At 36.4% G+C, this 27,116-nt stretch overlaps 1 pseudogene; it reads left to right on the top strand.

Annotated features, from left to right (window-relative positions):
- The first annotated feature begins 24,004 nt into the window (after positions 1-24,004).
- Positions 24,005-26,395, top strand: LOC123596395 (annotated as a pseudogene).
- The last annotated feature ends 721 nt before the right edge of the window (positions 26,396-27,116 follow it).

Here is a 27,116-nt window from a genome sequence, read left to right as displayed (position 1 = left end):
AAATCAAGAGTCGAATGCTTAACCAACTTAGCCACCCAGGTACCCCCCACCTTCCTAAAGTTTGAATATATAAACGTTAGCTATTATTAACCTTTATCTAAGTTTAAATGGTACCATCTTATATATATGCAGCATTCATGTAGGCACTTAACCTATAAGCAACTGCCACATAAGCAGGTCCTTCAGATATTTAATAATTAAGTCCCATTAAGCTGTGCCACAAATCCATTCTTTTTCCATTTTTTGATTTGTGTTATTTTTTTCATTCATTCTACGTATATATATTGAGTACTAACTATGTGCCACACACTGCACTGGAAGCTGAGAATATAACAGTGAATAAAAACAGATTGTTTCCCCTTGTGTTGCTTTTGTACAGTGGAGGAGAGAACCACAGTTCCAATAATCATAAACCAATAGAAAACATTAACTATGAAAACTGGTACAAGGTGAGGAACATGATGCTGTAAGGTGGCCAATTTGCCAAAAATCAATTTGCAGAAAGTCAATTTGCCAAAAGTCAATTTTCCAAATGACTGATTCACTGAATTCCCTAACAGACTATTCACTGAAAGTGAGTTCGCCAAAAGCCAATTTCTAGAAAATCAATTTGATGAAAAGTAGTCTGCCAAATCATCATTTCACCAAATGACCAATTCACTGAATTAGTGAGGATTTTTTTGAAGTCTTCATTTCACAGAAGTTTCAATTCAGTCCTTTTATGACAGATCTTCAGCCCCAAATTCGACAGATTATCTGGGCTGAATATCAATTTCATGTTTTCACATTTCAGATGCCAAGCCCTTTTCTAATGTCCAATGATCTACTGTAAGCAAATGGTGGGCTTCTCTTTAAATGCAGTTTACTGTCTTCACAGTTAAGCTTCTGCCTGTCTCTACCTCTTCCAGAAAGACAGCTGCAGAGAACCATCCAAGACCAGGATGATGAAATGGTCATCTGCAAATTGGCTTTTGCCAAATTTGTTCTAAGTAAATTGTTGATTCATGGAATTGAGTCTCACTTAACTGTTTCTCAATGAAATTGAGAGTCCATAACTTAAGAGGCTATAAACTGGGGAATTTGACCTTGTCAGACAGGTGGAGGAAGGCTTCATTGAGTAAAAAATAACTGATGTCAGAAGGATAACTTTAAAAACATCCAAACAACAGGAAGAGGAACAAAGAGAACAGCATATACAAAAACTATTTGGAAGGAAAAAGCACCAAAATCACAACAGTTTGCAAAATGACCAGAGTGGCTGGAATACAGAGAGCAAGGAGGAGCATAGTGTGAATCGAAGCTAGAAAAATAGTTGGGAGCTAGACCAGGTTGTGCCTCACAGACCATAATAAAGACTTCCATAAGTATGATAAGAATGAGGATCCTTAATATATTTTAAGTAGAGAATGACATGATAAGATTTTCATTTTGAAAGATCATTTTGCAAGTGATGTAGAGACTATTTTTTAAGAGTGTGCTGGCATAGGCTATTTTCTTACCTGGAAATTTATTATTGCAGTAGTTCAGGAGAGTACAGATAGTACTTAGACGAGAGGTATAGGAAAAGTGGAGTAAAACACATCACTTACAGAAGTTTGTTAAATGTAGAAACAACAGAATATTGGATATGGGGATGAAGAAGTGAAAAGTACCATGGACAACTCCTACATTTCTGATTTGCAGAAGCAGATGGTGTTGCCATTGCTGAGAAAGAAAAAACTAAGTTTGTGTAGTATTCTCTCTCAATGTATTGCTATATATGTGTATATTTTATATACCTATAAGAACATCTTCTTTCAAATTTTAAGCTATTGAGAAATTAAATGTGAATTTGGTTGAGGATTTATATGCAATTTAGTGCCTCATGTATGTAGGTATTTAATAAACCACAATCATTATGATCCAGGCTCCTTTGTTTACTAGCTGGTTGACTTTATGCCTAACTTAAACTTATTGTGCCCCAATTCTTCAACCTCCAAATAGGAATATACCAGTGCCTGCCTGGGAAGAAACCAGCTAGCAATATTCCTGCAATCCATTCTCTCCCTTGACAGGAAGGCCCCTAGAAAAGAGGGAAGTTGATCAAGTCAAATCCTTATGAACATACTAATGACAAAACTGGCAAACACATTAATTATGCCAAATCATCATTTTACCAAATGATGCTAGTGAGAGAGTCCTTGTTATGGACTGGATGTGTCTCCCCCCCACCCCCAAATTCAATTAGGTTAAAGCCCTAACTTCGAATATGACTATATTTGGAGACAAGACCTATAAAAAGGTAATAAAGATTAAATCAGGTCGTAAGGGTGGGCCTTAATCCAATAGAACTGGTGTCATTACAAGAACAGGAGGAGAGGGGGACTTGGGTGGCTCAATCGGTTAAGTGTCTGACTTTGGCTCAGATCATGATCTTACAGTTTGTGGGTTCAAGCCCCACATCAGGCTCTGTGCTGACAGTGTGGAACCTGCTTGGGATCCTCTCTCGCTCTCCCTTCTGTCTGACCCTCTCTGAATTGCACTCTCTAAATAAATAAACAAACAAACAAACAAACAAAAAACAGGAAGAGACACAAGAGACCTCTGTACCTCTCCATATTGCACAAAGGAAAGACCATGTGAGGATAGAGTAAGAAGCCTACTACCTAGGACTAGGAAAAGAGACCTCATCAGAAACAAACTTTGATGGCACCTTGATAGTGTATTGTTAGCCTCTAACTCTGAGAAAATAAATTTCTGTTTTTTAAGCCACCCAGTTTGTGGTGTTTTGTTATGGAAGTTCTAGCAAACTAATACAGTCCTTATCTATGGAAAGCCTGCAACAAAACGTACCTCATCTGTTTTGATTGCTTATAGTACACGAATCTAGAATCTAGGGATTTGGGGTTCAGGTACCAAAAACTACCTAAGTATAAAATGGAAATGTGTCATTATTAAAAAATCTACCTTTTGTGAGGGCGCCTGAGTGGCTGAATTGGTTAGGCATCTGACTTCAGCTCAAGTCATGACCTCACAGTTCATGGGTCCAAATCCCATGTCGGGCTCTGTGCTGACAGCTCAGAGCCTGGAGCCTGCTTCGGAATCTGTCTCCCTCTCTCTCGGCCTGTTCCCTGCTCGCTCTCTCTCACTCTCTCGCTCTCTGTCAAAAATGAATAAACATTAAAAAAAATTTAATGTTAGTGCAGTTTCTAAATAAATGTGATTTCAATCCAGGGAGCTACTAACATCAGGAGAAGTAAAAAAAAAAAAAATAATCGAGAAAACTAGTGTTTTTACTCCATTTCTCAAAATGTAATTGCTACCAGGTCACATAGTTCTTGTCCCAGATGCACCAAAGAATTAGAGACCTAAGACCAAAATGGGCAGATAGAGTTTATTGAGTAGGTAAGTATAGCACATTTTCAAGAGTGAAAGCAGGCCACTGCCTGAGCAAGAGTGGCAATGGCCCAGAGAAGCTCTTGTTGCATGCATCCTTTTAAGACTGCTTTGTGTACATGTAAACTTGGCTTTGATCAACATTTATGATTCACAGCTGGTGATTATATTACATTTTGGTGTCTGTGCATGTACCTACTACCCATGATGCATTCTGTTATAATTGTATTTATTTATGTATTGCATATTTACAGACTTTTAATGAGCTCTATTGTGACCTTAAAATTACTTGAGGATGAGTTGCACCCTCCGTGCACTTGTTCAGCTCTTAGAAGTCCCCTTGTGGCTTATCAGTCAGCTCTGTAGCTAGGCCTTTCCTGATCTGTTAGCCTTTAGAGGTGACTCTGAAGATGTGGCTGTTAATCCTTGGTGGGGGTACACCAAGTGTGTGGCCAGCACCTGCTTTATCTCTCCTCAGTCATGTCTAACTAAACCTGTAACATAATGAGCCTTTGATAGTCCACTGAGCATAACCCTCACCCTTCCCTTATGGTACTCCAAAAGAAACATGGGCTAGTCAATTCTGAAACAATAAAATAAAACTGGAGTTTTAAGAAAATTAACAAGAGGTTTAAGTGAGTTTCTTTTTCCTCTCTGTATTCATAGATCATGCAAGCTGTTTCATCTCCACATTGCTTTCTCATATACCACAGTAGGGATAAGCAAAGAAGAGATACAAGCAACTCTCTCAACTTTGTTAAAAGTAATAATTAGATCAACATGTATGACTAAATATTATTTTGAAGGATAAAAGAGTGTTGATTTGATTTGAAATTACATTTAGAAATGACATAGGCATCCCACAACCTTTATTACATAAATGATACTTATAAACTACAGGTACTCAATTTAGTCTTATTCCATTTTACTCATTAAGGACATTTATTTTTTAAAAAAAACACCTGTAGATTGGATATTGAATCCTATTTCCACAGATTTTTATCAACCTACATAAAATTGAAAATAAAATAATTAAACAACAATTTTCCTGGAACTGATGCAAGTAACTGGGAGGAGATTATTTTAAAATGTTACCCAGGAAGGATTATGGTAGCCATGTTTCTGCCCATTGTGGTCCTGTTTTTAGTCTTGGTATCAAACAAGAAGGAATTTTTCCTGCCAAAGGAAGTAGACCATAGCCTTTTTCATTGCAGAAACCAGGGTATAACAATGAAAACAAGGTGTATAGCAGTCATATTAGGAAAAGACCACATTTAAAGTAAGGTCTAGAAACCTCAAAATGCATAGAAGGAGAAATTTCTGCAAATAATAAAGGCTCTGCTACAAAAAGAAAAGTCACCATTCCATGGAAAGTGTGCATGGAAACTTCCAAAGCAAGATTAGGAAGACCAAAAAGAAAATAAATCTAGATTGGACCAGAACAGAGAAAAATGCTTATTAAGAATAAATATAAATTGACATCATATCTCATTTGTGAAGAATTTATACTTTATTTTATATACCTATATATAGATATACCTTTCAACTGCACATGAAAATGCATATTTGTTGTTTTTAAAAATCCTAATGTGAAGCATTTCTTTCTCTAAGCATTGTTAGAAAGAGATACCATAACTGAAAGGACCTATTGAGAGAGGTGATGCACCATGAGTAGTTAGGATCCTGCACATTCTTGCAGAGTGTGCCAAGAATGCAAAGCCCTGACCACTCTTTGCCTAGGCCTTTTCTAAAGGTTGTGTTCACAGTGAGCAATCTTGAGAGAGAGGGTAATGCACTCATCTCAAAGAGCAGGCTTGCTCACTGCCTGCTATAAAAGCTGTGGATTCTCACATGTGGTATTCTTCTCTCGTAACACAATCAACTGCATGAGTAGGCGTGTAGTCCTCTGTGCCACCTTCATGTGAATGAAAGGCAAAGAGAACTGATGTAAACATACTGATGTTTATGCATTGATGAAACAGTTACCAGGCTAACTTATTAGCTTGCAAGCATACTAAAATCAAGTCACAAAACCAACAAACCCTGCTTCACTCTGTAATAAAAATTTCAGGGCCCAAAATAGACAAATGACATCTTTCATAATGTGTTTTTAATGGATTTTATTTTTTAGAGCAGTTTTAGATTTAAAGAAAAATTCCCCCAGAAAGTTTAAAGTTTTCATATACCTTCAGCCTGCAATTTTATTATTAACAACTTGTGTTCATGTGGTACATTTGTTACAATTGACAAATATTAATACTTTGTTATTAACTAAATCCCATAGTTTACATTGGAGTTTACTCTATGTTGTACATATTCTATGGGTTTAACAGATGCATAATGTTATGTACCCATCCTGACAGTATCACATAGATTAGAATAGTTTTAATACCATAGAAATTCCCTACACTCTACCTTTTCATCTCTTTCTTCCCCCTAATCTCTGGCAAATATTGATCTTTTAACTGTCTGCTTAGTTTTATCTTTTCCAGAATGTCATATAATTGAGATCATAAAATATTTAGACTGGCTTTTCACTGGCCTTTTCAGACTGGCTTCTTTCACTTAGCAACATGCATTTAAGGTTCTTCCATGTCCTTTTATGGTTCAATAGTTCATTTCTTTTTAATTTCATCCCCTTGTGGTCAGAGAAGATACTTGCATAATATCTGTCTTTTCTAAACTACTGAGACATAATATGTCACCTAACATATGACCTATCCTAGAAAATGTCCCATGTATACTTAAGAATATGTATGCTGTTGTTGGGTAGAGTATTCTGTATATATCTGTTAGATCCACTTATTGCATTGCATTCTTAAAGTCTTCTAGTTCCTTATCTTTTGTCTGTTTGTTCTACCCTATATTGAGAGTATAATGAAGTCTTTGAAATATTATTGTAGAATTGTTTATTTCTGCCTTGTTTTTCCAGTTTTATTGAGACATAATTGATATATTGTGTTAGTGTAAGGTATACAACATAATGATTTAATATATGTATAGTTGCGAAATGATCACTTGGTCTTTTTTTTTTATTCAAGTTCGTTAACACATTCATTTGTTAACACATTCGTTAACATATTTATTTCAGAAGTAGAACCCAGTGATTCATCTCTTACATATGACATCCAGTGCTCATCCCAACAAGTGCTCTCCTTAATGCCCATCACCCATGTAGCCCATCCCCTACCCACCTCCCTTCTAGTAACTTCCAGTCTGTTCTCTCTATTTAAGAGTCTCTTATGGTTTGCCTCTCTCTTTGTTTTTATCTTATTTTTCCTTCCCTTCTCCTATGTTCATCTGTTGTTTCGTAAATTCCACATGGGTGAAATCATATATTTGTCTCTCTGACTTATTTCACCTAGCATAATACATTTAAGCTCTATTCATGTTGTTGCAAATGGCAAGACTTCATTCTTTTTCATAGCTGAGTAATATTCTATTGTGTATATATACTGCATCTTCTTTATCCATTCATCACTTAATGGACATTTGTCTCTATAATTTGGCTATTGTTGATAGCGCTGCTATAAACATTGGGGTCCATGTGCCCCTTCAAATCGGTATTTTTGTATCTTTTGGATAAATGCCCAGTATTGTAATTGCTGGGTTGTAGGGTATTTCTTTTAATTTTTTGAGGAAACTCCATACAGAGTGGCTGCACCAGTTTGCCTTCCCACCAGCAATGCAAAAGTGTTCCTCTTTTTCTGCATCCTTGCCAACATCTGTTGTTTCATGGGTTGTTAATTTCAACCATTCTGACAGGTGTGAGGTGGTATCTCATTGTGGTTTTGATTTGTTTTTCTCTGATGATTATGATGTTGAGCATCTTTTCATGTGTCTGTTAGCTATCTGCATGTCTTCTTTGGTGTCTTCTGCCCATTTCTTCACTGGATTATCTGTTTTTTGGGTGTTGTTTATAGATTTTAGATACTAGTCCTTTATCCAATATGTCATTTGCAAAAATCTTCTCCCATTCCATCAGTTGCCTTTTAGTTTTGTTGTTTTCTTTATTTCCTTTGTTGCGCAGTAGCTTTTTATTTTGATGAGGTCCCAACAGTTTATTTTTGTTTTTATATTCCTTGCCTCCAGAGACATGTCTAGTAAGAAGATGCTCTGGCTGAGGTCAAAGAGATTGCTGCCTGTTTTCTCTTCTATGACTATGATGGTTTTCCTGTCTCACATTTAGGTTTTTCATCCATTTTGAATTTTTTTTTGTGGATGGTATAAGAAAGTGGTCCAGTTTCATTCTTCTGCATGTTGCTGTACAGTTTTCCCAGCACCATTTGTTGAAGGGACTGTCTTTTTTCCATTAGATACTTTTTCCTGATTTTTTGAAGATTAGTTCATTTGTGGGCCCACTTCTGGGTTTTCTATTCTGTTCCATTGATCTATGTTTTTTTGCTTTTGTGCCAGCACCATACTGTCTTGATGATCACAGGTTTTTAATACAGCTTAAAGTCTGGAATTGTGGTGCCTCCAGCTTTGGGTTTCTTTTTCAACATTACTTTGGCTATTTGGGGTCTTTTCTGGTCCCATACAAATTTTAGGATTTGTTTGTTCTAGTTCTGTGGAAGAATGCTGGTGCTATTTTGATAGGGATTGCACTAAATGTGTAAATTGCTTTGGGTAGTACAGACATCTTAACAATATTTGTTCTTCCGATCCATGAGTATGGAATGTTTTTCCGTTTCTTTGTGTCTTCTTCAATTTCTTTGATAAGCTTTCTATAGTTTACAGTGTACAGATGTTTTACCTCTTTGGTTACATTTATTCCTAGGTATCTCATGGTTTTTGGTGCAATTGTAAATGTGATCAATTCCCTGATTTCTCTTTCTGCTGCTTCATTAGTGGTGTTTAGAAATGCAACTGATTTCTGTACATTGATTTTATGTCCCGTGACTTTGCTGAATTCATGTATCAGTTCTAGCAGTTTTTTGATGTAGAGTATCCTGTCATCTGAGAAGAGTGAAAGTTTGACTTCTTTGCCAATTTTATGCTTTTTATTTCTTTTTGTTGTCTGGTTTGTGAACCTAGGGCTTTCAATACTATGTTAAACAACAGTGGTGAGAGTGGACATCCCTGTCGTGTTTCTGACCTTAGGGGGAAACTTGCAGTTTTTCCCCATTGAGGATGATATTAGCTGTGGGACTTTCATATAAGGCTTTTCTTGAGAGCTTTTATCAAGAAAGGATGCTGTATTTTGTCAAATGCTCTTTCTGCATCTTTTGAAAGGATCATATGGTTCTTATCCTTTCTTTTATTAATGTAGTCTATCACATTGATTGATTTGCAAATATTGAACCAGCCCTGCAGCTCAGGAATAAACCCCACTTAATCATAGTGAATAATTCTTTTAATGTACTTTTGAATTCGATTTGCTAGTATCTTGTTGAGAATTTTTGCATCCAGTTTTACCAGGGATATTGGCCTGTAATTCTCCTTTTTGTTGGGGTCTTTGGTTTTGGAATCAAGGTAAGCTGGCTTCATAGAATGAGTTTGGAAGCTTTTCTTCCATTTCCAGTTTTTGGTGTAACAAGAACTTCTAAGATTTAGTCTTAGCAACTTTAAAATATACAACACAGTAATGTTAACTGCAGTTATCATGCTGTATGTACATTACATTCCCAAAATTTCTTTGTCTTCTAACTGGAAGTTTGTACTTTTTGATCACTTTCACCCATTTCCCCAATCCTTTCCCTTGCCTTTGACAGCTACCAATTTGTTCTCTATTCCTGAGTATTGTGGGGGTTTTAGACTTTAAAAAACGCATATAAGTTAAATCATATAGTATTTGTCTTTGTCCACTTGACATTCCACTTAGTATAATGTACTCCTCCCTTTAATTCTGTCAGTTTTTGCTAATGTCAGTGGGTGTGTAAATGTTTATAATAGTTATATCTTCTTGCTGTACTGAACCTTTTATAATATGTAATCTCCTTTTTTGTTTCTTGTCTCTTTTTTGTCTCCTTTAATGTCTATTCTGTCTGATATTAGTATAAACTACTTCTGCTCTCTTTTGGTTACTATTTTCATGGAGTATACTTTTCAATTCCTTCACTTTTAATCTATTTGTGTCTCTGAATCTAAAGTGAGTCTTTCGTAGACAGCATATAGTTGAATCATGTGTTTTTATCCATTCTGTCAATCTCCATTTTCTGGTTATCATTTACATATAAAATAATTACAAGTAAGGAAGGACTTCTGTCATTTTTCCCAGTTTTATTAAGATATAATTAACATTTAACATTGTGTAAGTTTAAGGTATACAATGTGATGGCCTGATACATCTATATATTGTGAAATATATAATACAATAAGATTAGTCAACACATCCTTCACCTCACATAATTAACATTTTGTTGTTGTTGTTACGGTGACAACATTAAAGCCCTACTCTTTTTATTTTTATCTTCATAATATAATGTTTCTTTTTAATTTTTATTAAATTCCATTTAGTTAACATACAGTGTAATATTAGTTTCAGGTGTAGAATTTAGCGATTCATCACTTATATACAACACTCAGTGCTGATCACAATAAGTGCCCTCCTTAATAATCACCATCTATTTAACCCAAACCTTGGCCCACCTCCCTTCCAGTATCCCTCAGTTTTTTCTCTACAGTTAAGTCTTTTTCCTGGTTTGCCTCTTTTTTCCCCCACTGTGTTCATCAGTTTTGTTTCTTAAATTCCACATATGAGTGAAATCATATGGTATTTGTCTTTCTCTGACTGACTTACTTCTCTTAGCATAATACTCTCTAGCTCCATCCACATCATTGCCAAAGGCAAGATTTCATTCTTCTTTATGGTTGGGCAATATTCCATTGTATATATAAACCACATCTTCTTTATCCATTCATCAGTCAGTGGACACTTAGGCTCTTCCCATAATTTGGTTATTGTTGATAGTGTTGCTATAAACATCAAGGTAAAAGTTCTACTCTCATAGCAATTTCCTAGTATAAAATACACTATTGTTAACTACAGTCACCATGCTATACCTTAGATCTCTAGAAATTATTTTCTAACTGAAAGTTTGTACCATGTGACCAACATCTCTATTTCTGTCCCCCTCAGCCCCCAGCAAACATGATTCTACTCTTTGTTTTTGTGAGTTTGATGTTTTCAGATTCTACATGTGAATGAGATCATAAAGTACTTGTCTTTGTCTGCTTTATTTCACTTGGCAAAATGCCCTCAAGATCCATCCCTATTGTTACAAGTGGCAGGATTTCCCTCCTTTTTATGGATTATTGTATTTCCATTCCATATATATACAGTTGATGCTTGAACAACACGAGTTTAAACTGCATGAGTCCACATATATGTGGATTTCTTTCAATAAGTATGTTGAAAATTTTTTTGGAGATTTGTGACAATTTGAAAAAAAATCCATAAATGGGTAACCTAGATATACTGAAAAATTTTAATTAGGTATTATTGTAAGAATACAGTACATACAACATACAAAATATGTGTCAATCAACTGTATGTTAGACTTCCAGTCAACAGTAGGCTAATAGTAGTTACCTTTGGGTGGGGAGTCAAAAGTTACACATGGATTTTCAACTGCATGGGGAAGGGGGAAGGTTAGCAACCCTAATCTCCATGTTGTTCAAAGGTCAGTTGTATACCTCATTTTCTTTATCCATTCATCCTAATACATCATTTGACCAAGATGAACTCTTAGGTTGTTCCCCTGTCCTGGCTATTGTGAATAATGCTACAGTGAACAGGCAAATGCAGCTATCTCTTTGAGATAATGATTTCATTTCTTTTGGATATACACCTGTAAGTGGGATTGTTGGATCATATGGTAGTTGTATACTTAATTTGTTGAGGAACCTCCATACTTTTTGCATCCTGGCAGTAACAATTTATATTCCCACAAACGGAGCACCGTTTCCTTTTCTCCACATCCTTGCCAGCATCTGTTACCCTTTGTGTTTTTGAGACTAGTCATCCTAACAGATGTGAGGTGATATCTCACTGTGCTTTTGATTTGCATTTCCCTGTTGATCAGTGATGTTGAGCACCTTTCTTGTTCTTGTTGGCCATTGGTATGTCTTCTTTGGAAAAATGTCTATTAAAGTCCTCTGCCTAATTTTAATTGGATTTTTTGTTTTCTTCTATTGAGTTGTATGAGTTCCTTATATATTTTAGATATTAATCCCTTATCAGATATACAGTTTGCAAATATTTTCTCCTATTCCATAGGTTGTCTTTTTATTTGGTTGATTGTTTCTTTTATTGTGCTGAAGCTTTTCAGTTTGATGTGGTCTCACTTGTTGTTTTTGCTTTATTGCTTGTGTTTTTAGTATCATATCCAAAAAAATATCATTGCCTAGACCAATGCCAACAGGCTCTTTCTCTATGTTTTCTTCCAGGAGTTTTACAATTTCTGGTCTTACATTGAAATCCTTAATCCATTTTGAGTTCATTTTTGTGAGTGGTGTAAGACAGTGAAAAATACTCACTTTTGCATGTGAATATCCAATTTTCCCAGCATCATTTATTGAAAAAAATTATCCTTTCCTTATTGATCCTCTTGACAAAGATAAGTTGATCATATATGCATGGGTTTATTTCTGGGCTCTCAATTCTGTTCCATTTGATCTATGTGTCTGTTTTATGCCAGTACCATACTGCTTTTATGATTAGCTTTTTTTTTTAATGTTGTGGTTTGTTTTGTTTTGTTTTGTTTTGTTTGTTTGAGAGAGACAGACAGACAGACAGACAGCACAAGGGGAGGTGAGGGGCAGAGGCAGTGAGAGAGAGAGAGAGAGAGAAAGAGAGAGAGAATCCCCAGCAGGCTCCACACTCAGCACAGAGCCCAATACAGGGCTCATTCCCACAACCCTGGGATCATGACCTGAGCTGATATCAAGAGTCAGATGTTCAACTGACTGAGCCACCCAGGCTCCCCATTTATTATTATCTTTGTAACATAATTTGAAATCAAGAAGTGTAATGTCTCCAGCTTTCTCAACATTGCTTTGGAATTTTGGGGTCTTTTGTGATTTCTATCAAGTTCTAGGATAGTTATTTCTATTTCTATAGAAAATGTCATTGGAATTTGAGTAGAGATTGCATTGAATCTATAGATGCTCTTGAGTATGGACATTTTAATAATATTAACTATTCTGATCCATGAACACAAGCTTTCTTTCCATTTATCTGTGTCTTCTTCAATTTCTTCTATCAACGCTATAGTTGTTAGTGTTCAAATATTTTACTTCCTTGATTAAATTTATTCCTAAGTATTTTATTGTTTTTGATGCTATTGTAAATGGGGTTGTTTTATTTCTTTTCCAGATAGTTTATAGTTAGTGTATGAAAATGCAACTAATTTTTGTATGTTGATTTTGTATCTTGAAATTTTACTGAATTTGTTTATTAGTTCTAACAGTGTTTTGTCACCAGCAAACAGAGGCAGTTTTATTTCTTTCTTTCCAATTTTGATGCCTTTTATTTCTGTTTCTTGCCTAATTGCTCTGGCTCAGACTTCCAGTACTATGTTGAATAGGAATAGGAATAGTGTGCACTCTTGTCTTGTTCCTAATCTTAGAAAGATTTGAATACTTTGAGAATTATGTTAGGTGTGTGCTGGTTACATGCAGCCTATGCTATATTCTAGCATGTTACTTCTATACTTAATTTGTTGAGAGTATTTTTATCATTAAAGGATGTTGAATATTGTCAAATGCTCTTTCTACATCTATTAAGACACCATATTATTTTTGTCTCTTTCATGCTATTAATGTGCTATATCACATTTATTAATTTGTGTATGTTGTGCCACTTGCATCCCAGAAATAAAGTCCACTTGATCGTGGTGTATGATCCATTTAATGCATGGTTGAATTCAATTTGGTAGAATTTTTTTTTTTTTTTTTTTTTAGAATTTTTGCATCTATATTCATCAGGGATACTGGCCGGTAGTTTTCTTTTCTTGAAGTATCAGGGTAATACTGTCCTCATAAAATGAGTTTGAGAGTGTTCCCTCCTCTTCAATTTCTTGGAAGAATTTGAGAAGTACAGGCATTAATTCTTTAAATGTTTGATAAAATTCACCCATGAAGATATCTGGTCCTGGACTTTTCTTTGTTGGGAGGTTTTTGATTATTCAATCTCCTTACTTGTTATTGATCTGTTCAAATTTTTTTCTTCATGATCCAGACTTGTTAGGTTGTACTTCTGTCATTTTGCTATGTTTTCTGTATACCTTATAGCTTTTTTTATCCCTTATTCCTGCATCACTACTCTTTTCTTTTGTATTTAATTTTTTGTAGTGATGTGTTTAAATTCCTTTCTCATTTCCTTTTGTGTATATTCTGTAGCTATTTTCTTTGTGATTACCATAGGAATTACATTTAATATCCTAAAATTATAGTATTCTAATTTGAATTTATGCCAACTTAACTTTAATAACGTACAAAATTCTGTTTGTCTAAAGTTCATGCTCATTAATTTCAGTTATTGCCACAGAATTATATTCATATATCATGTGCCCCCAAAATAAATTAATAATTCTTTTAAATGCATTAGTCTCTGAAATTATGTAAAAAAATGTTATAATAATACTGGTTTTTAGCATAATTAGGCTTTTAATCATTAGTTTCTTAAATCATGTAGAAAACAAAAAGTTACAAACTATTATAATAATCTTAGTTATTATAATTACCCATGTATTTACCTTTATTGAGATCATTGTTTCTTCATATAGCTTCAAGTTACTATCTAGAATCCTTTCATTTCACCCTGCAGAACTCCCTTAAGCATTTCTTGCAGGGCAGGTCTACTGGTAATTAACTCCCTTGCTTTTGTTTATCTGGGAATATCTTAATTAATTCTTCCCTCTCGAAAGGCAGTTTTACCAGATATGGATTCTTGGCTGACAGTTTTTCTTTTTTTCTTTTAGCATTTGGAATATATCAGCCCACTGTCTTCTAGTCTCCAAAGTTTCTGATTAGAAATAATCTTAGTTTTTGAATCCCTTGTCTATGACAAATTGTTTCTTTCATGCTACTTTCAAGATTCTTTCAGTGTCTTTGGAAATTATGATGACAAAGTGTCTGAGTGAGTGAGTGTTTCTTGGAGTTCATTTTGGAGTTCACTGAGTTTCTTGGTCGTTGTGTCCATCTTTTTTTTATCAAATTTGAGAAGTTTTCAGCCATTATTTCTTCAAATATTCTCTCAGGTGTAATTGCCACAGTGCACATGTTGATCCAGTTGATCATGTCCCATTAAGTCCCTTAGGCTCTGCTCACTTTTCTTCCATCTTTTTTCTTTCTGTCTCTCAGTCTTGATAATTTCCATTATCCTATCTTCAAGTTCGCTGATTCTTTTTTCTGCCTGTTCAAATCTGCCGTTGAATCCCTCTAGGGAATTTTTCACTTCAGTTATTTACTTTTCACCTCCGTAATTTTATTTTGTCTTTACAGACATTTTCCTTTCATTCACACATCATTTTCTTGACTTTCTCCACATCTTCCTTTAGTTCTTTTAACATCTTTAAGACATTTTTAAAAAATTGTTGTGTAGTACACCTGCCATTAGGTGTTTTCTCTTTTTCTTCTTCTTAGTTTTTTTAATGTTTATTTTTATTTATGTTTGATAGAAAGAGAGAGCACGAGCAGGGCAAGAGACAGAGAGAGAGACACAGAATCTGAAGCAGGCTCCAGACTCTGAGCCGTCCCCACAAAGCCCAATGCAGGGTCAAACCCACAAACCATGAGATCATGACCTGAGCCAAAGTCGGACACTTAACTGACCCTCTGCCATTAGGTGTTTCTACAGACAGTTTGTGTTGATGTATTTTTTTTTCCTTTTAATGAGTCAAACTTTCCTGTTTCCTCGTATACCTTGTGATTTTTTATTGTTGAAAAGTAGATATTTGAGGGGCACCTAGGTGGCCCTGTCAGTTAAGCCTCTGACTTGGGCTCAGGACATGACCTGATAGTTCGTGAGTTCGAGCCCCACATCAGGCTCTGTGCTGATGGCTCAGAGCCTCGAACCTACTTCGGACACTGTGTCTCCCTCTCTTTCTGCCCCTCCCCCATTCACACTCTGTCTCTGTCTCTCTCAAAACCAAATAAACATTAAAAGAAATTTTTAAAGTAGATATTTGAATGTAATAATGTGATAACTCTGGAAATCAGATTCTCTTCTTTCTCAAGGGTTTACTATTTTTTGTTATTGTTTTTGTTGTCTTTGGTGGTTGTAGTGGTTGTTGTTGCTGTTGTAGGCTATCTCTGTGCCAAGAATCAGCTGCAAATGTAAAATTAAGATCTTCCAGGTCTTGGGGCACCTGGGTGGCTCAATACATTAAGTGTCCAGCTCGGCTCAGGTCATGATTTCACGGTTTGTGAGTTTGAGCTCTGCATCAGGCTCTGTGCTGACAGCTCAGAGCCTGGAGCCTGCTTCAGATTCTGTGTCTCCCTCTGTCTCTGTCCCTCCCCGCTCATACTCGGTCTCCTTCTGTCTCGCAAAAATAAATAAAAATGTAAAAAAAAAAAATTAAGGTCTTCCAGGTCTTTCCTGAGCCTTTCTCTGAGTATGCATAGTCATATTCTAATTTTCCCCATATGTGAAGTTGTTTTTTAATGTCCTAATCTTTAATGTCTTGCTCTCAAAAGGGCAGAAAGAAAAAAATGACTGGGAGACGGAAAAGTTGTTGGCCCTTTAAATCCTCTAGAAGTCACTCCATCTGGGGGGATGGGGTCATACAACAATGGGAGGAGGTACAACAATGGACACCTGGATCTCTGTGATCAGACCTTGAGATGTGGAGGACAGGGTCTATTTTGCCCAGTTTGGTTCCTGCAAGCTATGTGCAGACTGATCCAGTAACATGTGCACAGCTGCCTGCCATAGTGGCTAGGAGTGGGGAATTGGTAACTACTACTGTGCTAAGACCTGAAATTGACCAAAATAACTGCAATTTGCCATCCAAGATATCCCCTGGAATTTGCAAGTCTTCAATAGATTCCAGAGTTCTGAAACAGTTGCAGCAGACAAATTCTGCCAGTGTATTGTTGTCTCAATGGGGAGACAGATTCTTGGTGCTTCTTACTCTGCCATCTTCCAAGAATCCTCCAGAATGTGTTTTTAGCATTCAATAGTTTTATAGGTTTTACCTGCAAAAAAGTGCCTCCAAATTACATTAAAAACCTAACATTTGTATATTTCATTTGAAATTTATTACTATGTATCTTTTGTGTATTTATTTCTCTAATTCTTGAAAGTACATATTTAGGTATGAATGTAAATTTGTTCTCTGGTTCTTTTTTTTTAATGTTTATTTATTTATTTTTTGAGAGACAGAGACAGAGCACAAGCAGGGGAAGGGCAGAGAGAGAGAGAGGAAGGCACAGAATCCAAAGCAGGCTCCAGGCTCTGAGCTTTCAGCACAGAGCCTGACGCAGGGCTCGAACCTAAAAACCATGAGATTATGACCTAAGCTGAAGTCGGATGCTCAAGCAACTAAGCCACCCAGGCAACCCTGTTCTCTTGTTCTATATAAGATGCTATTCCCATATGCCAACAGATGGTCATAGGTAATAATGCTTTGATTGTGTTAGTGATGTATTTTAATCACAACAGTTCTCATAATCTCATGAGACATATATTTTTGCCATGCGATGAAAACATAGTTGTTTGGCTATTTCATTATGGCATGGTGGTATTTAAGTGATATAAAACAGCATGAGGGTTTTTTTAACTGGTTTTCAAAAGGTTATATTGCTGTTATTTCTAGGTTTGGTAGGATAGGGTTGACCTTGATTAATTTCTGAGACAGCAAAGTATCTCAGTAGTGTATTTTGTAGTATAACTACAAAACAGTCACTGAAATAATGAGTCTGATTTTCAGGGTAGAAAATCATAAGCCCAGAGAGATACAAAAGTACCCAAGAGGGGGTTCTTCCTGCAAGAATAATGATACCCATTTTTTCTGGTAAATTATATCAATTTTTGTCTCATAGATCACTCTTGAGTAAAATATGAATAGAGGAAAATAATTTGTTGTTAAATTAGTAAAATTAGAATATGCATCTAATCACATAAATAATTAACATAAACCTATTTTCAATCATTTAAAAGTACATATGCCAAAATGAATCGCACAGTTAAGGTTAGTTTTACTAGTAATTCTCAGTGAGGCTCCTAAGCTACAAGAGTCAAGTGTACAATCTTTTTCATATAATTTAGACAATGTAAGGCATATATTACTTTATAAAGTGTTGTTAAAATACCGTGAGCTCTTGAAGGGCAAATAAATAAGATAACAAGATTAACGAAAGAAACATGTCTGTTGAGGGAAAGTGAGGAGAATGGAAAGAGACTGATGATACAAGGATATAATTGATGAAGCAAAATATCACCAAAAGGTGAGAAGAGATGGAAGGCACAAGCATCAGAATTAACAAAAAAGGAAATTTTCTTTTCTGAGATTAGAAGGAAGATGGAAAGTATGTAAAAATTCAAAAACATTTTTCCAATGAAGAGGAAAATTAATAGAATTGATGTGATAGTCCTCAATATTTCCAATGAAGAAAGAAGGACATTATCAAAGAAAATCATGGGTGGGGTGATTGAGTGCTGGAGAAATACAAAATATTTAGAGTAAAACATAAAACTTGTTTAACAGCAATGAACACACCTATCTCATGGGTGGATAACATGAACTAGAAATGTAATCAATTAGTTCAGTTTCTTGACTTAATATTTCAGCAGTCAGGGAGTAAGAGAATTGAATTATAGAGTTGACCCAGCATTTGAATCAAATTACTAAAAATTTAACTGAATTATGTAATACCTGGGGCCTGTGACTGCTGATTAGTTGAAATTGTTCCCTTTCTTAAGGAAGATATTTTATTAACCGTATAATAACCTACAGGGAGTTAAAGTTACTGTGGTACATATCACTGGTAAGAATCAAAAAACTCTGGAGTAGAACAAATGAAAAATATGAATAACTGGAATTTGCATCCACTGTAAGCTAAATTGAGTAGAGTGGTTAATATATCCTTGTGATCCATCACTTCCAGATGATTTGACCAGAACCAAAATATGGAATTATGAGATAACATTAGATAGAAAATTTTTTTGTTAGATAAATACAGTCACACTGACTTTACCTTACAAATGACATTAAAAGGGGACAGGCTTTGGCTTTGGAAGAACATACTTATAGATTACATTCAAAGTTCTGATTACAAGCTTAGAAACAAAGTGCATCACTATCCTTTTTATCTCAAACAAACCAATAAACAACCAAAACAAACAAACAAAAAATGATTTCTAGTCTGCCTACCAATCCTACCCATCTCTTTTCATGGGTCCCTTTGTAATATAGAAACTCTGTAATAAGCTCTTGCACCTATAGTACAGTCATGAATAATAAATATATTTAATAATCTACTAACTGTTTTCCTCAATGCTTTTATTAAACATTTTCTTCCCAGTAAACTTTCTACAACCCCTCAGTTTTCTGAGCTTTCTAAACCAATCCAAGATCCAGATGTGGATAGGTGAGAATGTATCCCTCATTATTCTCATCCTCTAGTGACCTTCCTCATAAAAACAAATTACAACTCAAAGCACAACCTTTACTTTTCTGATAGAATGGGGAAAAAAGGAGGAAAGAAAGGGAGGGCGAGGAGGGGAATGGAGATGAGGGGAGGGATGGAGAAGACCTGGTCTAAGTGTCAAAGGATATTGCTCAGTAAAATCCTACATCTCTGTTTTTTCTCAGCCAAACTACCAACTAATAAAAGACAGGAAAGAAATATTTGTTGTGTGTTATTATGTGTCAAACACTTTATGAACACTGGATTATTTAATCCATAGAACATTCCTAGGAATAAGGTGGTACTATCCTCCTTTTGCAGAAGAGGAAGCTGAGGTAAAATTATGTAACTTACCCAAGGCCCACCATAAAAGAGAGGATAGAGTGAATCCACTTTGGTCTGTTTTGAAAAACAGTAATAGTTTTTCTTCACTAATCTGCAACTGAAAGTGAAAAAATATATGACATATTAAAAAACAGAAAGACAATGTGCTCTGCTTTGTTCCTAATTCCCTGGTGCTTTGTTTGCCACCACTTAGAGCTTGAAGGGATACTTCAAATAAGCACTCTGGATTGCTCTTCACATGAAAGTGCTTTATAGCTAAATTTGACTTAAGTACCATTTTCCTAAAATACAAATATTTTTTTTTTCTACATTGGAGCCTGTAACGGAATATCACATATTGTTTTAGCTAAGAAATAAAACTAGCTGGTGATATATCTTTCAGAAACAGTATGTACAAAGCCTCAGAAATAAGACAATGAAACATTATTTTAAATATTTAATAACCTACAGACTATGTCCACATTATCTTAAGAAAACTCATAGATACATATATGTACCTATGTATACATATATAGCTATATATACATACATACAATTGTGTACGTATACATGTGTATGTGTGTGCATATATATATATATATATATATATATATATGCACACACATATATTCCAGTTACAGCAAAGGAAGTTAAGATGCATAATTCCTAAAGATTCATAATACCACTGAAGAACTTATTTCTTGTCAAATCTCTCTTTAAAAATATTTATTTTTGTCAAATGAGCATATCCCCAAATGGATCTTGACTAAAACCAAGATTATTTAATAATTGAGTGCTGAGTCCTGGGAGATACTGTGTCACGTGCTGGGTAAGGAGCAGGAACCAAGATAAATATGACCCCTGTCCTCATGGGACTTACTCCTAGTGTTGAAGAAAGATATTCAAGAATTACAGAAAAAAATAATTATAATTGTGTTGAGTGCTAGACAGAGATACAGCATGCTCTGAGAATATTTTATAGTACAACATTAAAGATCTTATCTAAATAATAGAGAAGTTTGTTGCAACCAGAAGTCACTATTTTATTTCTATAATACATTCAAAAATGAATAGGAAATTTCTCGGGAAATTTTTAAGAAAGAAAGTTCGACCTAAACCAAGCACCGGGCTATGTACTTTGCACATTTTATTTAATTTACTTTTATAAAACTATGAGGTACCTATTGACAGACCCTAGTTTTATTCTTTCTAAAATGTGCCATGCCAAAGTGTGTCTTGCACATGAATTGTCAGGGCAGAAACTTAAAAAAAAACCTAAACAGTAAGTGAAAAAATTCTCAGTCCTGCTGTTCATCTAAATCTTCAAAACCTATACACAAACACTGCACAATTATCTATTCCAGCCCTCTCCCTGTTTAAACAAACACAAATTTTCAGACCATGCAAAGACCCCAATCACAAAATAAAACTACAACCATGCCACAGCTCCCTACTTTCTCACTCTCTGCTTCGCTCCTACTGTACTGTACACTTCACTTGTACTGTCCTGTGGTTACATACCTCTCTCCAAGCAAGGCAACACCTTGGTTGTCTCCAACCAGAATATTGCTTCCCTTTCAACATTTAACAGTAGCAATGGTTATTTCTGAGTTCCTGTTATAAATAAGTGAGGAAGAGGAGACACACAGGTCTTGTCTTAGGGAAGATAAGTGGGTTGACCAAAACAAGACATACACAAAACTTAATACTCCCTCCCCCCACTGTTTTTTCTTGTATTATTTGTAGATGATTCTAGGAAACATAGGGGAATGTTACAGTTTTTTTATGTACCTATAAACATTTCTGTCCAATTTATAGGGCCATTTTTGGAGTCCCCCTATCATTTCTTTATTTTGAATTTATGTTCATCCAGTTATAATTGCTTTAATCTTCTGGGATTTATTTTAATCAAATTTCAAGTTGAAAATTTTGTTTGAGGGGTGACTAGGTGGCATCCAACTTTGGCTCAGATCATAATGTGGGTTAGAGCCCTGCATCGGGCTTTGTGCTGATAGTTCAGAGCCTGGAGCCTGCTTTGGATTCTCTCTCTCTCTCTCTCAAAAACAAATAAACATTTTAAAAATTTTTAAATTTTGTTTGAACGTAACAATAGGTAAAATGTCTATAAATCAAAAGATGCTACTGTTACAGACTCTTCTCAGGTAAAAGGGACAAAATTATTGCTTAGCTTTTGAGAAAAATCTCCTTATGATAATGAAAATCTTTGAGATAGCAACAATAATTGCCATACGATGTAAACTAAAGGCAATGAATAATATGCCTTGATTACCTTCAAGGTCTTCAGATTCCTTCATAACCTCATATACTACCCTATTCCGTTTAGAGGCAGACATTTTGCCAACAGGTATTTCACTCATGAGTAAACTAAGCCCAAATTTGTTCTTGAATAGGCACCAAGGGTGCACATTTGTTTCATTATAGTTTCAATTCTGAACTTAAGGCTTCTATCAAAGACTTTCATCAAGATTAATCTCAGAATGCCCTTTATGCCTATTGATTTTAGTTTTCACAAAAAAGCCAAAGTAAACTCTCATCTTCAGGACTCTAATTCCTGTAAGGCTCTGAATATCCACTTTTTTGACCCCCATTTCTTATCCTTGTCCAACACCTTAAATCTTTCAACTGTGCCTTTTGAGACTCAGTCATCAGCAAAATGGCCTTCTTTGAACATTTTCTTCACTTCTTGCTTTAAAGCTTGATCAAGCCTGTAGCCCTCTCCTCTGCAGCTCAAAGTCCTAATTCCACCATTAGGAGGCCTAGAGGTAAGAGAAGAAAACATTCTTGTTTCCTGTTGCTCCATACCATTCTTCCTCCCTCTTCCATAAACACATTCCATTTAAATTTCATGACCTTAAACTACAGCATTAATTCCCTTTTCCTTGCTACAGTGCTCAATCTTATCCTCCTCCATCCTACTCCTTCAAGATTTTAGTTCTTCACTCTCCAACACCATCTCACACCCTATTCATGTCATAATCTTCAGTTGACTTCAGTGTCCACATAGATGATCCACCTAGTACCTTGTCATTCAGTCCTTGACCTCCTCTCCTCTGATGATTTTATCCTCCACCTTACTTCAGCTATTTACTTACATGACCATACCTCCATCTTTGTCATCCCTAATAACTACAGTTTCTCAATCATCTCAATTTGAGGCATCCCATTTTCTGGCCACCATCTCCTATATTTCTAGTTAACTACCTCTAGCTGGAATCTGAAGAATTCCCACAAGTCTCTGACCCCACCAAAATCTATAATTCATTGGTTCTAACATCTTTTCTACAATTCATTGTCTCTCACCCCCTCATATCTTAACTTCTATCCTTATTCACCTTGCATTGCATGGTCAATCATAATCACTTCCTTGCACACACCCTGAACTCCCCTGCTCTTCTCTTATTTCCTTGTATTTGGATAGACCACAACCCTGTTTTTGTCCTTTTCTCTGCCTATTCCATACTTCCATCTGTGCATGTAAACATAGCTGGAGGAAACAAATAAATAAATATACCAGTCTTTTTTTTACATTCATGATCTCCAATTTCAAATGGGCCCTTAATGCTGCCTAGGAGTCATACTGTGTTTCCTACATAGCTTCACCAATGTCTCTCCTAAAATTTCCAACTCTTCTTTTACTCTTACTTTCAACTGATGACCTTGCTTTCTATTTTACTGATAAAACAGAAGCATTCAGACAAGAATTTCTGCAAACTCCCACAACCACATTCACCCACCTACCTGCAACTACTGTTTCTCTTACTACTGAGTGAACTTGTTCATACTCCTAGCAAAGAGAAACCCCTCAACTTGTATACTAGGTCTTTTCCCATCTAGTCCAGAGCATGATCTCAGCAATTCTTCCTTCTTTCCTCAATATCAATAATTTTCCCTCTTTCCTAGATTTTTTTTTCCATTTGCTAACAAGCATGCTTTTTCTATTTTCTTAAAATGAAACTTTTACTTGGTCCTGCTTCACTTTATAGCTACCACCCCATCCTTTCCCCTTTGCTTTGGCAAATCTCCGTGAAAGAGTTTATTATACTTGATGTCACCAATTTCTTTCCCATTTTCTCTTGAGTCTACTATCAAGCTTTAACACTTACCACTCCATCCAACCACTCATCCTAATGTTATTAAATCCAGTAGTCAGTTCTCAATCCTCATCATATCAGACTGCTTAGTAATATGAGATGCAGCTAATTGTTTTCTTCATATGATTTCCAGGGTACCACTCTCTCTTGTTTTGTTTTGTTTTGTTTTTTCCCATCACACTATACCTTCTTCATAGTCCCTTTTGTTGTTTCTTTCTAGTATTCTGAATACCTTAAGTAGGATTGTCCAGATTAGAGGGATTTCTCTTCTTCTAACTATACTAATTTATTTAGCAATCTCAGTCACCCCACAGTGAGCAAATTAGAAATACCAAACCTACCTTGCTTTAATGCAGAAGAAGGGATTCAAAGGCTTAGGGTGATTGGAATGTTAAAGTGGACTTGTCATTTAATATCTACTTACCCACACCAGGAGGGTCCATAAAACATATTTTTCACTACTACTGTAAAAAACAAATTTGACAGGAGAGCCTCAGCATCTTTGAAATGCTCAGTGATTGCTGATCTCTATAGGCCTGACCTTACAATGTAGACTGCAGTCACCAAATTAGAAAATCTAAATGCAATGAGAGTAATTGGATCCCAAAGTAGCAGAAATGAAGCGGCAGCCGTCAACTGACAGTCAAGATGTGGTTACCATAATGGACAGCACAGTCAAAGTAGCAATCTGAATAGCCTGATTTGCACAGATGTATGACATTGGCTACTGATCACGGTATTCCTAGAAGTGAAATAGAGAAAGATTGGAAGCTTACTAAATTCTTACTTGATGTGTATAAACAGGAAGGTTCTAGGTCAGGTAAACAAAAGTCCAACCTGAATCATAAAAATCATGACCCCTCAATTAGTTCTCAGACTGTGAGCTAGTTTACAGATCCAGATCCCTTTGAATGAAGGGAAGGCTGGATACCCTTGAGGAAGAACCCCAGTACATTGCCAAATATTTATATTGTTAATCTTTCTCTCAGCCTTCCTCTAAGTGACATATAGGCTTTTGCCAGGGTTAACCACATTGCAGGAAAAACAAATAATCAGAGTCTTCAGAGACTGCTAGACACTGACTCTGAACTGACACTAATTCTAGGAGATCCAAAACATCACTGTGATCTACCAATCAGAGTAGGAGCTTATGAAGGAATAGAATAACAGAATTTTAGTTCAGGTTTGTCTCACAGTGAGCCCAGTGAGTTCCCTAGCCCATTCTGTAGTTATTTCCCCAGGTTCAGAATTCACAGATGTACTCAACAACTAGCAGAATCCCCATGTTGGTTCCCTGACCTGTGCGAAGTGAGGGCTATTAAGGTGGAAAAGGCCAAGTAGAATCCATTAGAACCACCTCTACCTAGGACAAGAGTAAACCGAAAGCAGTATCATACTCCTAGAAAGACTACAAAGATTAGTGCCACAACCAAGGACGTGAAAGTTACAACAGTGTGATTCCCACCACATTCCCATTCAACTCATTTATTTAACCTGTGCAGAAGACAGATGATCTTGGAGAATGACAATGGATTATCACAAGCTTAACCAGGTGCAGACTCCAATTGCTGTTGCTCTACGAGATGTGGTTCCATTGCCTGAGCAAATTAACACATCCCCCAGTATCTGTACACAGCTTTTGATCTGGCAAATGCTTTCTCAACATCTATTAGTAAATACCACCAAAAGAAATCTGCTTCCAGCTAGCAAGGAAACAATACATCTTCACTATCCGATCTTAGGCTATTATCTCTCCAGCCCCAACATAGAGGTCATAAGGTAGTTCACACATATCCTGATCACCTTTTCCTGTCACAAGACATCACACTGGTCTACTACATTGATGTCAAAATGCTGATTGGACCTGGTGAGCAACATGGACTTATTGGTAAGACATCTGTATGTCATAAAGTAAGAAATAAATATGCCAAATGTTCACTTCTACCTCAGTGAGTTCTAGGAATCCACTGGTATGGGGCATGTTTAGATATCCCTTCTAAGGTGAAGTAAGGGTTGTTGCATCTGCCCCTTGTACAACCAAAAAAGAGGCAGAACCGCTGGTGGACCTCTTTGTATTTGGGAGGAAACATATTCTTCATTTGGGTTTTTTAATCCAATTTACTGAGTGACCTGAAAAGCTGCTAGTTTTGTCTGGGGTCTAGAACAGAAGGCTCTGCCAAAGGTCCAGGTGGCTATGCAGGCAGCTCTGCTATTTGTGCCATATGATCCGCCATATCCAATAACCTTGAAATGTCTGTAGCAGATAGAGATGGTATTTGGAGCTTTCAACAAATCTCTAGAGGTGAACCACAAAACAAGCCCCTAGGATTTTAGAGTACAATCCCGCCATCTTCTGCAGATATTGACTCTCCTTCTGAAAACCAACTCCTGGCCTACAACTGGGTCTTCGTAAAGACTGAATGTGTAACCATGGGTCACCAGGATAGCATGTGACCTGAGTTGCTCATCATGAACTGGGTGTTATCTGACCCACCAAGCCACAAATGTGGCATGCACCGTGGCACTCCATTATCAGGTGAAAATGGTATATATGTGATTAGACTTAAGCAGGCCCTGAAGGCACAAGTTACCTGTAAAGTGGCCCGAATGCCCATGGTCCTCACTCCTGTTGCACTGCCTTCTCTCTCTCAGTCTGCACCTATGGCCTCATGGGAAGCTCCCTACAATCAGCTGACAGGGGAAGATTATGGCCTGGTTTACAGACGGTTTGGGGAAATATGCAGACACCACCCAAAAATGGACAGTTGTAGCACTATAGTTCCTCTTTCTGGGACATCCCTGAAGGACAATGGTGAAGGGAAACCTCCCCCCAGTGGGCAGAACTTTGAGCAGTGAACCTGGTTGTTCACTTTGCTTGGAAGGAGAAATGGCCAGATATATGATTACATATTGATTCATAGACTGTGGGCAATCACTTTTTCCCCAGCCACCCTTGGCATCATCCAATTGGCTCATGAACAAAGTGGTCATGGTGACAGGAATGGAGGTTATCATAGGCTTGGCAACATAGATTTCCACTTATCAAGACTGACCTGGCTATAGCCACTGCTGAGTGTCCAATATGGCAAGAGACAACATTAATTCCTGATACAGCACCATTCCCTGAGGTGCTAGCCAGCTACCAGGCAGCAGACTGATTACATTAGACTGCTTCCATCATGGAAGGAGCAGTGTTTTGTTCTTACTGGAATACACATTTTCTCTGGATATGGGTTTTCCTTCTCTGTATAAAATGCTTCTGCCCAAACAACAATCCATGAATGCACAGAATACCTTACCTACTATCATGGTATTCTATATAGCATTACTTCTGATCAAGGAACTCAATTCACAGCAAACAAAATGTAGCAATGGACCCATGCTTATGGAATTATCTTGCCTCCCCCCCCCCCGCCCCAATCCCCACATCCTGAAATAGCTGGCTTGACAAATCAGTGGAATAGCCTTTTAAAGACTGTTACAGTGCCAATTAGGTGACAATAACTTGCAGGGCTGAAACAAAGTTCTCCAGAAGGCTATATAGTCTCTGATTCTGCATCTGATACATGGTGCTATTTCTCTCACAGCCAGGATTCACAGGTCCAGAAATCAAGGGATAGAGGTAGGAGTGGCACCACTCATTATTACCCTTGGTGACCTACTAGAAAAATTTGTTATACCTCTGTGGCCTTATGCTCTACTGGCTCCTTCAAATGCTCCTTCAAATGG

This window comes from Leopardus geoffroyi, chromosome B1 (assembly GCF_018350155.1).
Source record: "Leopardus geoffroyi isolate Oge1 chromosome B1, O.geoffroyi_Oge1_pat1.0, whole genome shotgun sequence".
Classification (NCBI taxonomy): domain Eukaryota; kingdom Metazoa; phylum Chordata; class Mammalia; order Carnivora; family Felidae; genus Leopardus; species Leopardus geoffroyi.
The sequence above is the reverse complement of the archived record's forward strand: the minus strand, read 5'-3'. Positions and strand labels throughout refer to the sequence as shown.